A 13,274-nucleotide genomic window follows, 5' to 3' on the forward strand; every position below is an offset into this window, starting at 1 on the left:
AGTCCGGCATAGCCACTCAAATAACTAACTGAGCTGTTTACTGAAATCTCTGCTGTCTAAAAACATTTTTTCAGCCAGTTTAAGGTCTGAGAGTAAGACAGGTAAGAATACAAGAAGGGAATTTAACCTATTTTTTGATGTTGTTCATAATGTCCAGACAAGTGTAAGCACAACTAGAAAAAAACACAGTGGTGTTTGGAACAGAGTATCTATGTAAGGAAAGGGCACAGCTGTCAATAAAAGATTTAACTGAAAGGGGAGAATACAGGAAATTAAAAGTAAATCACTTACTAGACACCATCTTAGGGAATACAAGAACAGAATTAGAGTGAGAGGAAAAAAATAAAAAGAAAGAAAAAGAGATTAGGGATCCAGTTGCTGAGAATAGAGGAGAGAAAAAGAGCTCAAGGCTGGGCAAGAGGGGAAGTAATTCAAGCGATTGAGGGAACAAGCCTTTGTGAAATCAAGAAGGAAACAGTAGAGGCAAACTGTTGGTGGCAGGAAGGTGTGGAGAGGAGAAAGGGCAAGACAAGTATTGGGTGCTGCCTAATGAGCAGAAGAGAAATTTGATCATAATCTCGGCAGAAAAAAAGTACTTAGAAAAGAATGCCAAGAGTGTGACCATGTAGGTGGACTTCAAAAGTAAACAATTGACCCAAACAATGAACAGAGGAAATGAATGATATGGTGTGTTTTGGGTGGTCATCAGCCAATCAGAAAACAGAAATCATTTGGGATGAGGACTGAAGATAGTAGTAGAGTGGGAGAGTGAGCAGGGCACTTGTAAGATGAAGAATATGCATTGGTCTTATTCTTCATTGTTCTGTGTTCTGTATTTATTTTTTGCTCAATAGAAGACATTTCCTTTTTACCTCCTTGGGAATCCTGATCTAATTAGTAAGCCTTACAGAAACATATGATAGATTTTTTTGCATTAAGCAAAGATGCTTAACCAGATCTTCTGTGCTGTAAGTTTAGAGCTAACAACATTCAGATGGATGTGATTTGTATAAAAACTCCTCTATACCTTTGTGTTCCACTTTGTTTTCTAGAGATCATATTCTTGCCAAGTGTTATTATTATTAAAGAATGGTAGAAAATATGCAACATTGTTTCTTATAAAATTTACATGATGATACAGAACCATTGTAATCATGTTTTTTAGCTTTTTAGATTATTTATTTCCTTATCACAAATGATGTCATATTTAAACAGAAAAAAAATACATCAAAATTTCCATTTCACATATAAGAATGAAACGATTTAAATTTTAGGATCTGAAATAAAAATTAAAAGCAAAGAGAATCTAGAAACACTCAGATACTGTTGCAGTTCACATTAAAATGAAAACTACTTTCTCTAGTTAATGAATATAAAAACAAACTGAAACAAAAAGGAAATACTCTGTGAAAACATTTGAATATTTCTTATATTATGGCAAATTTTTTCAAGTAGTTTCCATTTCATTGCTCTGACACTGAATACAGAGAAAATTAATGTCATCCAAAAGCTTTGCTTTTCTCAACACTTACCTTCAAATTCATGAAATTTACTCTATTCTTGCAAAAATTCTCAAGCATTAGAAAAAAAATTCTCAGTGTTAGAAATCAATTAGAAATTGATTATTTTACAATGTCATATGAGGCAATGCTGTTTACTGTTGTTTAGAGAAAATTAATCAATTATAAAAGATTATGAATGGCTCAAATTCCCAAATTTTATTCTATATATATGCATTTTTTTTTTCAGTTTTTGGCAATGGCAAAAAATCACATTAATATAGTATGCCTGTAAGTAATCAGGAAGCTTGCAGTTAGATAATTAAATTGATATTTTCATGTTTCTTTCTTTTTAGAAAGTATTAATTTGTAAAGTAACAACTTTCTTAGTGCAGTATAAATAATCTTATTAAATTACTTTTTCTTTACCACATACGTCTATGCTATTCATAAAGTCTGTGTGGATAATTAATTTTATTTACAGAGCAGTGCATTACATGTTACTTTTGTTGTCCCTGTGCACTTCCACATTTATGATATAACAGTTATGATTGGCATGTTACCACATGCAAAATAATTGGACCCCATTTCAGTTTCGCACAGAGTTACCAATGTTGTCAAAGGAGTTCAGCTGGGTTCAGTATTCTACAATTTATTGTAAAAAATTGCTTTAAGAGACATCGAAACAATACAAAATGAATTCTTCAGGTAATCACAAATATTGTGTTTCCTTTCTATTTAATTAAAATGAAAGCAAACAGACACACAAACAAAAACATCATTCAGTGTGTGCAGCAGATTAGCCTGAAGTGCTAATGTGGTAATCAGAAAATGAAACGGCAGCTTAAAAACCTTAAAACTCTCTGTAACAACTTTCAGTAAAGGTCATCAACCATGAAATTCTGTGAACTCCAGCTTGGGCTTCCATAGTGGCTAGGAGTGATAGGGCAATATCATAAAAAGGCGATAACAAAACATTTTCTTTGATCTAGAAAGGACCAGAGGAATGCAACTGATACATTCTATGGTAAAATGTAATTTTCTTGTATCTTCTTTTGCTAGATAAAACCTATTTCATTCTGCATTACAGCTACAATTCTCTGTTTCTTAACCTGATGGATCTAATTCAGGAGGTCTCAGTGAAAACCTAGCTTAGGTATGAAGCAGGCAGACCTGCTAGATATTTCATCACCTTTGAATAGTACTTGACAATTATGCTTCCCTCGAGCTGACTACTGCATATCAGCATTTTTTTTTCACTCGGTATTCAAATTTCACTGTAGTATTAACCCACCTACCAAATCAGTCACTTTCTTTTCACGTAATTACTTTACCACAGAGATATATCCATGTCATTGGAACAATGAAACTGTCACTAATTAGAGGAGTTTTTGCAGACAGAACTTAAATTAACTGGACCCAAACTATTAGTTTTGCTTTTAGTGTGGAATAACCACTAGCTGTAGTGTGGAGGTTAAAAAAAAAAAAAAAAAAAAAGTCATACATCATCTTCCCAGTTATTTCACATTCTTAGTAATGTTTTGTGAATCAATCAAACATCCCCCATTTTTAAAGTGCAAATAATGATTTAAAAGCCTCTATTAACGTAGCGCAGAATCTGCCTTTGAGTGCTATACACTGCTTGTGGTGAAATGATAAGAGCTTCATCACAGACAGCCCACATTAGTGCTCTGATTAAAAGTCTCCCTTTGTCTCCATTTTCAGGACTTTTCTCCACATTAAACTGCCATTCTAAGAAATAGCCCTCTGTTGCAATCCCTTCAGAATTGTAAGAGCTGCATAATACAATCCATCAACCAATTGTCTGAGTAAAGTAAAATCAGTAACAATGGTCATTAGCAGATGATGTAGAGTCTCTTTCTCCTCTCACTTTCAAAACTTGAATTCCTTTGAAATTGATTGTTTACAGTCCTTTATGTTGAGGCCAGGGTAATGCGTTTAGCTGAATTACTGCAAATCACTGTTTCCAAAGGTGAATGTGAAAACAATGCATACCCTTGTGATGATAGTGTGTCTGGTTTTCCTTCTTTGGTTTCAGACTTGCAGTACTCACCCTTTTCTCAATTGATGCTTCAACAAGTCCAGTTTGAGTAAAGAGTGTAACAGTTTAATGAGTGTTTTGGTGTTAGATAATGGAGTTGTTCACTGACTATAAATGAACTGTCAGAATGTCCTAAAACTATCTTGCCAAGAGTATGATGAGAATACACTGCGTCTTCAAGACTGTAGATATGCTATAGGGTAATCTGCAAATGGCAAGTTGTTGCACCACAAATCACAGCATAGGCTACCTGTATTCTCCACCAGCTGTCATATCTCCACTTCGACAGCCACTCAACAGGGATGCAGTACAGAGCAAGCACTGCAAGTCATTCGGGTGGTTTACAGAGATAAACTGAGGGGAGTGCTCAGAGGAGACATTATTGCTTTCTACAATTACCTGAAGGGAAATAGTGGTGAGGTGGGGATCAGCCTCCTCTCTCACATAACTAGGGATAGGACTAGAGGGAATTGAGTTAGGGGATGAAGGGTAAACATGGGCCAGCTGTAAAGGAAGACAAGACAAAAGAATGTAGCAAGCAGGATGTGTAGTAAATAAGGGTTAACAATTGCATAGGAATGTGAGCAAAGAGAGGACAAGATAAGGGTTAATCATTGCATAGAAATGCAGTTAAGCAGGATGTGAAGCCAGATAAGAAAAGAACATCTTGAAACTCTATTGTAAACTTGAAGAGCACATCACACAAGGAACAAACAGGTCGGATAGGATTACTTCTGTTGAAGACAATGAACCTTCATCCCATGATCACCAGAAGACCCCCAAACTGCCCACGGCCCACGTGCAAGAGGGAGGGACCATACGCTGATGTGTTCTTGGTAATGTAATGAATATGTGTACGAATTCCGGGAAAAACACTGATTATGGATTAGTTCGGCCTGTATCTGTACCAAGCTTTTGTCCTACGGGGTGCAAGTTTGGAGGAGCTCTCCCCCTTGCACCCAGCTTGGTGCCAAATGCTTAATAAAAACATACCTGCTTTATAACCTAACTCTGGGTTATAGATTTTGATTCCGTAAATCAGAATTGCATCAAGTTCTCTGTGAGAATCAAGTGTTGTTTCTGCATTAGAATTGTATAATATTATTTTTATTTTATGATCTCCGTTATCATAGTTCTTTTTGGGAGTCCCTCTACTTAACTTGGGGAAGATCTCTGATAAGTTTACATCACTTATTGTATAGACGAACCTTCCCAGGAACGCACACTCTGTATATAGGTGTATATATGTATATTTTGTCACATACACTGCAAGAATATCCTGCACAAGAGCAAACCAAAGAACAAGTCATGGCATGCCCGAGGAAGCGCCTGAAGAGACATTGGGAAGGCCTGACATCATCCCCCAGTGCTCTTTGTTTAACGATGATGACTTTAAAGAAAATCACCATATCAATAGGACAAGGAGAGCACCGAGACATCTTGGAAACAACAGGATGACTACTGACTGGCACCAGATAACAAATAAATTAACAAGTAAATAGCAAACGTAAACCTTCTGATAAGATTGTGAACCTGGAGTACCCAGCCATTGGGAAACAGGGGAGGGGGGGAAGGCAAGGGGGAGAAAACAGGGTATAAAGGCTGTCATGTTGTGTCCATAGTCGCGCTCCTACTTGTGGGACGCCCGCCATTGCAATCGCGAATAAATTCTGCTTTTATCAGAGATACCGTCCTGACAAAATTACTTGGATTATTTCCAACATTCTCCAAGGGAGGTTCAGGTAGGACACTAGGAAAAATTCCTGCAGTTAGAATGGCCACTGAAAAATGAGAGGCATGATTTGAATCAAAGAACTTGTCAGAATGTGTTGAGAAAAACTGAGCAAATTTTCTTGAAGTGAGTGATTGCAGTACTGAATCTTTCTGAACCCATGGTTTAAGAGGACTGAAGACAAGAAGAATCAGCAGAAGGGATTCCTTTTGTGAGGAACAAGAGCTGGCATGTCTCCTCGGGGTTGTATATAAGCACAATTAATACAGTCATGTAGTACAGTAATGCCAAAAGTATTTTCTGATCCAAGATTTGCAATAAAACACTGTCATATTTTTCATCTGAATCAATGCAAGTCCACAGTTAAAGTGAATCTCCTTATGTTTTCTGTACAGTAAATGCACAGAACATTGCCTGAATACTAAGTAGTAATTTAGATGTTCTTTGTAAATGTTCAATAGGACATGAGTTATCTGAAATTGTAGCTATACATATATGAGCCCCTAAAATAACTGATACAGTAGTTGTGGTTTTAACCAGAGAATGCAAAGTGTCTTTCACAGATCACCAGCCATGGCCTTTCACGGTAGCCTGCCAGTATTAAGCATAATACTTTATTATAATAATAGAATGAAGTGCTTGGTTTGCTATTTGATTTTGAAATATTCCAGAGAAATAAAATAGATTTGGGTCTGGCAGAGTTATATCCATATTACAAATCTTAATACAGGTTATGTCACAACTACTTATTGTCCATGCAGGTGTAGAGCTGGAGTGGTATTCACCTATTCACTGAATTTGAGTTTCCTCACTCAAAAAGACAGCTGATAAGCAAGAATGCAAAATCCAAATACATCCCAGTATGCAGAGGGTGTTGATGGCAAGGTGGAGAGTGGGGAATGGTGTAAAAATTTGTCGTAGAATACATGAGAATGTAAATATGCTCTGAGTGACTACTGTTTCTTTCCAGATGACAGAAAAGGACCAGGAAAACTGCCATTCCATTTTGCTGAAGTGTGTAACAACAGGAATTCTTCAGTAGCCATTGTGGTTCTATTCAGCCTATTCAATTTCAGCATCTGCTTGCTGTTGAGATTAGAGGATTTATCCTTGAATGTACAAAGCACTCAGAAGGCTACATAAAACAATCCACTTATGGGCTTCCCTTTTTCTTGCCTCACTCTGTAGGAAGAGCTATGACTGTAAATTGTGCACAAGTAAAGGTTCTGGCTAGACTAAATTCACATTATTCCTTCTCACAGCAACTGTTCTGTGAAATTATAATCTGAAGTTGAAGTAATTCCTCAAGATGCCTCTATGTTTAAAGCTACTTTTGGTATTTAGTACTTGACACTTTCGAGGCCTTTCATATTCCTTTGTTGCCACTGGTTGCATGTTCTCTCCCATCTCACACATTGTTAGTTACAGAAAAGGCCCTTTGCAGTTAAAGTCGGGTTAAAGTCGTTGTGTTCTAACCAAGGTACAACTTAACTTCCTTAAGACACGAGCAAATTCTGAGGAAAGATAGAAAAGAGCAGAGGTCTGACTGAGGAGGTGATAACACAGCTGAGGAAAGCACTAATTAAAGTATTTGAAGTTTATTTCCAGAGAACGTCTTAAGTGCCTAGAAGGTTACAGTTTAAACTGTGTTTCCAATGGAGGGTACTGATTCAATGCTTTTTGTGTGACCTACATTGTTGGTACTCATATGCATTCCGGTGGAAGGTGGCTGATAACAGAGATGATCTCTGCACCCTGAGAGGCCAATCAAGCCAGACTTCACCACTCCACTCACTAGTGCCACTTCTAAATATCTGGGGCAAAATAGAGTCTGCTCACAAATCTGTCAGAAGAAAATGTCTTACAAATCTCTTACAGTGAAGTCTAGAAAAACAGGAAAGTTTTCTAGGTTGATTTCTAACCTACTCCATCTACTTAAAAAAAAAATATATATATGTATATATATATATGTATACATATATATAAAATAGCAGAAGTATGTCAATATGTTCTACAGTGAGGGATTTCTTGTTTTGTGTATTCATTAAATTTGCAAAAAAGATAGATGATTAGAGAAGCAGAGGCTCTTGAAAAGCAATGAATGTGACTTGAATTATTTTGGAACTAGAGACAACCATGGGAATTTTAGAGATCTGCATAAGAAATATGTAAAGATAGCCAGATAACAATGAGATTTTGTACTAATGAATTGTAAGTATGTCCCACTACAGGGGAAAATAAAGGGCCTGTATGTCTTAGAAAGTGATGTTATCTGTCACTTTTCAAAATGGGTCTGAGAAAACTGTAGAAATCTCATTTCTGCTTAATGCGATGCTGTTTAAAAAAATGCAAACAAGGTTATGTTAAAAACAATTATAATGCTACCAGAAATCATCCCACTACCTTGTTTGCAACATATTTGTACACTGCATTCTCATCAGAAATATTTGTATGATAGGAGAGGTTCTAAGAAGTGGGGTAAGACATGAAAAACTTTCTTATAAGTGGTTACAGAAGTCTATATTTTTTAAATTTCATTTAGAAAAGAGACAAATAAGAGAACACACAAAAAGTTTTCTAAACACTGTGATAAACAAAATACCAAAAATACAGACTAGTTAGCTCAGGAACATCAATTCTTGCATTTCCAGAAGACTGAAGAAAGCTTCAGCTTTTTTCTCTCTGTCCACCTATGCTTGTGTTTCTTGTCTTTATGCATGTCAGGGCATGCACAGCAACCTTATCAAAGAAGTCAAACACATCACATTATTTACTTGAGCAGTGAAATGTATTATTATATATATAGTGGCTGAGATGAAGAGTTTAGATCCAAAGGAGATCAGATAAAATCAGCATGTAAAGTTACCATAAATAACAAATCTTATAGTAGGCAGGTATTAAAATCCAGGACATACAGATTACCAGGATATAATCAAGATGCAAACTTCAAGGAGAGGTTGTCTTCCCTTTTTGAACACTTATACTACCGTTGGTCCCTCTGGATACACATTTACGATGCTGCTCTTACTGCAAATAGGCTACAGAACTAATGTAAATTCAGATCTCATCTCAAGTTTGTCATTGCTGTATTCTCATCTTTTGTTTTATATACCTGTCATGATTTTTTTTTCCTACCAAATAGATATAATCCCTGGAAAAAAAAAAAAAAAAAAAAAAAAAAACCAAAAAACCAAAAACCTTTTAGTTTCCTGGAAACAAAATGATTTTTTATAACTTAGGAAAGTTATTGCATGCAGTCACATGAAAAATTCAGTCAGTATTTTGTGGAAATTTCATCTTTTAAATTTCCTAAGCCTGTCATTAAAATTAGTAAGATTTCTCATCATTATTTAGAAGAAAAATCTTGATCTTTTTGTTTAGTATTGCAACTCATTTGGATTTTTAAGCTGGATAGTGTTGTTATTGAAAATGCAATGATTGTGTGCTCCCTAAACTTGCTCACAATGTATATTTAGAAAGGAGATATTGTTTATTTTCTGTGTAGAGTGCCAGATGGAATATTTCCACAAATCAAGCACACCTCCTCCTGCTCATGCAATTTTTTTATTCATACAGTACTACATTATTCTGCCTGTTTATACATAAGAAATGCCTACTAACTACACATTCATTAGGTTAAGGAAGCACTCCATTCCCTTTTGGATAGTTATCCTGGCCTTCTGTGCTTGCGCGGGGTTGTCTGTGGGTTGTGTGAGCCTTGGTGTTTATCTGGGGAGTGTTATCCAGCTCATTTTGCCCTTACTTGGTCATGAGTAATCTAAGGACTTTGTTGTTTCCATTTTTTCCCAAGGCCAAAGAGGAGGTACATTCTGGACTAGACAGATCTCTGCAGACATGCAACATTCCTCTTCAGAGGATACTGACAATTATCCAAGCATCAGATGTTGAAATAAACTTACAACAATTGACCTAAGAACACACGTATTCTTTCCCATACCTGGAGTGAGTATCTTCACAGCAATGTCTGGTATTAATTTTATTTGTTCCTCCATTAAGAAACAGGACAGACTATGTCTCTCAGGTCATAGACTAATCACACATTTGCAAGCCTCAAAGGTAACCTGGTTTATTATAGGCAGACAGGACTGCATTTCATGACATAGCTGAAAGAACAAAAGAAGGAAGGAGGTTTTCATCAGGGAAAAGTTTTCCTTAATGACAGCATAAATTTTAGGTACCCTTACCTGCCTTCCCACACTCAGGCTGATAATACAGATGCATAAACATACGCAGAGATCTCCACCGTGCAGCAGAAAGTCCACTTTTGGGTTGGTGTAGAGACTAATACCTATCAACCATGGCTATTTTTTTATTGCCTTCTCACTTTAAAACTTCAGGATCTGAAAACATAAAATAAAGATAAAAAAATACTTACACGACAGAAAAAATATTTTACAGAAATAAAGAGAAAATCAAGAATACCTTTTCACCAGTACATGTTACTGGTGAAATACATGTTAGAATGTGTACATTCTAATTTAGAGAATATATATTTTAGTTGCTAGTTGTCAGTGGCTTTGGTGATGTATCCAATAAAAGTGTTCTATTTGCTAAGATATTTCAGCATTTCATTTGGGAATCTTGCAAAGGTGTATTTTCAGTTTGCTCATGCAAAAGCCAAGAAGTTTTCTCATTATCTTTTTACTTCAGCTTCTGATTTTATTTTAGCTTCCACAGTAACTAAGCTTGTTAGAGAGTTTCAGCCAAAACAGCCAGATGCTGCTAACCCCCATAACATTTTGTAAAGTTCTCTTGTGGAGCCTTGAACAATGGGCTGTATTCCACAGCAGCCAAACTGAACCTGAAGCTCCAAACAGATGATAAACAAAAGACAGATAGAGGAAGAGAGAGAATGTTTGGCACTTAAGAGATTAAAATCCACATGCTTATGGCTCATAATTTAGTTTCCACTAGAGGCATCCAAATGCTGGTTTGATTACACGATATTTTTAATGTAATATTTAATTCTCATAACTCATATGTTTAGGAGGCAATTAAAGATACTCAAAGCTCAAAACAAAACAAAACAAAAAAAAAAAAAAGGAAGAGGAGAGAGAGTCCAAAAGAAGATTTCTTCCAACAGAAATAGAAATATAACAGGGATTAATCTTAATATTGGAAAGCTACCTATCCACCAGTTGATACAGACAGGTCCCAGACCATCTGCAGAAAGTGCATAGTATAATTTTCATCTGTTAAGTGGAACATTGTGGAAAAGGAGTGTGGCAGCTGAAAAACCAAGAAGCACCAATACAAGTCAGGGAAAGTCATATCCCTAAGGAGCAAGGTCTACTTGTTAATCAGGTAGGAACCTTAAAAATGTGTGTGGCACCAGATACATTTTTAATAACCAGATGTTGATCAAATACAGGAAATGCAGTGGAAAATGTTATAGTATATGCTAAAAAAAGTAGATACATATTAATGTTTTGTTTCCGTCCAATAAGGTGCATGGGAATTGTTGAGATTTATCAGTGCAATCAAAATTATTTTTGGACTGTGCCAGCATCCTTGGATTTGCATCTAATATGATTTCATGTAGATTCAAATGGCTTCACATTAAATGGAAAGGAGAAGTACTCATACTGAGATTCATTAGACAGTTTTCTGGGGATGTTAAACAAGATATTAAGAACTGTTAATGAAGGCTTTACTAAAAAGCAGTGGAACCATGCAGCCACCAAATTCAGTGCTGATCTTATCAACAACAGGCTGAAAGCTTTGGCTGGAAGTTTGAAAGGCCTCAGAACTGAGGCTTGTCAGGCTTGCTCTTTCTGAAATTTTCTTGACTTCAGAGAAACTTGGTTTAGCTGCTGTAGCACTCTGCTGCCAGATGTCTATGGCATCTTTTATCTATGTCTATGTCTATGTCTATGTCTATGTCTATGTCTATGTCTATGTCTATGTCTATGACTATGCTTTTGTGTAACAACTCTAGTTCTATATATACAAAGGCTGATCTGGAAGTAGTGCCTCCTATTTTATTATGTTGAGCCATGATGTAAGAAGGAGACATTGATAGCATGGCAGTAGAGGCAATAGAGTCCCACCAATATCCCATTACATGTTATTGATATGTGACAGTTGGCAGCAGAGGGGCAGTCTGACAGAATGGCATCTGAGACAGAAGTGTGGATGAAGCAAAAATGTGTTACTGAATTCCAGCATGCAGAAAAAATGCACTCATTGACACTCAACACTTACTGAATGCTTATGGAGACCAAAGACAGGATGTGAGCACAATGAGTGGTGTGTTTCAGCAGTGTCTCTTCCTGCAAAACAGTCTTTTTCCTAAAATAATAAATATTTAAGCCTTATAATGTTTGTGTGCAAAATAAATAAAATAAATAAAAAATTAAAAAAATAAAAAAATAAAAATGTAAGCATTTAAATACATCCCCCTGAAAAATTATCCACAGCTACAGTAAGTTACAGTGATTATACCAAACATAATGGAGAAGTTGTACAGAAATCTTTGTCTTTGTGGAAAGCTGTGGCATTAAAGCACAGGGAATAAAACTGTGAGCTGGGGAATCAGGGGACTCTGGGTGGGCTGGGGCCCTGGGTGCATTAAGATGCAACCATGACTGAGAGCTGAAGGGGCTCTGTGAGATGGGGAAGCCCTGCAGCGACAGGAGTGCTGCGTTTCAGTGCCTGTTTGGAGACGCTCTGCTCCGTGAAGACCATCAGGAGCGCCTTGAAAGTGAAACTTGGTGCCATGAGCAGCTGTGTTAGCAGTGAGGTGTGCTGGGGATGTCTTGTGACAGCAGGGGAGGCAGGGAAGGGTACTGGTGTGCTGTGCTGAGTGTTCCAGCATCCAGGTGCACAGAGATGCATTAATATGTAGAGACGACAACAGCAAGGAACCCCTCCCACCTCCCAAAAGTGTGCACTGTGGATGCCACGAGATGGAAGAAGCACCATGGGTGTAAGGAATAAGACAGTTTATTTTGAAGTCTTTAAAGACTAATTAATTTAGTCTTTAATTCAGTGTTGTCTTCTGGGTGGTTGTCTGGAGGTCGAGGCAGGAAGGCTGACAGTCTTTGTGGCTCCTAAACTTCCATGTCGGCCTCAGCAGCGCTCGGTTACGGTGTTTCCTTCTCTTCTGGACGTGGTGTCTGCGGTATTTCTGAGTAGGGCCCATCCATCCCCTTCAGCCTCTTGTTCCATCCTCATCTTCAGAGTTCTGTTTCACACAATCCATGTGGTTCCTGGAGGCGCTGATGTGTGCAGCACTGAAGGTCCTGACTGGGCTGTCCATCTGCAAGTCAGAAGGGGAGGAAGGATGAAAGGAGCAGCCTCCTGCCCTGCTTCCCTGTGCTGCTCTCTCCTGCACAGCCCTGCTCACCGGGTTGCTGCTGTAAAAATGGTTTCCTTGGCCATCTGGGGCTCACTGTGCCACCAATGCCACGTTGACACAGCCACTGCAATCGGCAGGTCTGGTGCCAGCACCTGGAGTGAGGTCAGGACTCAGCAAAGCAGCACCAAATGTTGGGGTGAGGGCAGGGGGATTTTTGGGAGCTTCCATGGTCCTGTCAGAGCACAGCAGGCTCCAGTTTGGGAGCTGAAGTACCTTTTTTGTAGGACACCAGTATGGAGGGCTGAGCTCCAGCATTTGGGGTCATCTGGTGACATTTGTGCTGAGCTGTCCATCTGCAAGGCAGAGGGGAAGGAATGAAAGGAGCAGCCTCCTGTCCTGCTGCCCTGTGCTGCCCTCCCCTGCACAGCCCTGCTCACCGGGTTGCTGTCCCCAGGGCTGTGTGGAAAGGCCACTAGAATCATCAGGTTGGGTGCCAGCACCTGGAGTGAGGTCAGGACTCAGCACAGCAGCACCAAATGTTGGGGTGAGGGCAGGGGGATTTTTGGGAGCTTCCATGGTCCTGTCAGAGCACGGCAGGCTCCAATTTGGGAGCTGACTTACCTTTTCTGTAGGACACCAGTATGGAGGGCTGAGCTCCAG

This window comes from Lagopus muta, chromosome 1 (genome assembly GCF_023343835.1).
Source record: "Lagopus muta isolate bLagMut1 chromosome 1, bLagMut1 primary, whole genome shotgun sequence".
In the NCBI taxonomy this organism is placed as follows: domain Eukaryota; kingdom Metazoa; phylum Chordata; class Aves; order Galliformes; family Phasianidae; genus Lagopus; species Lagopus muta.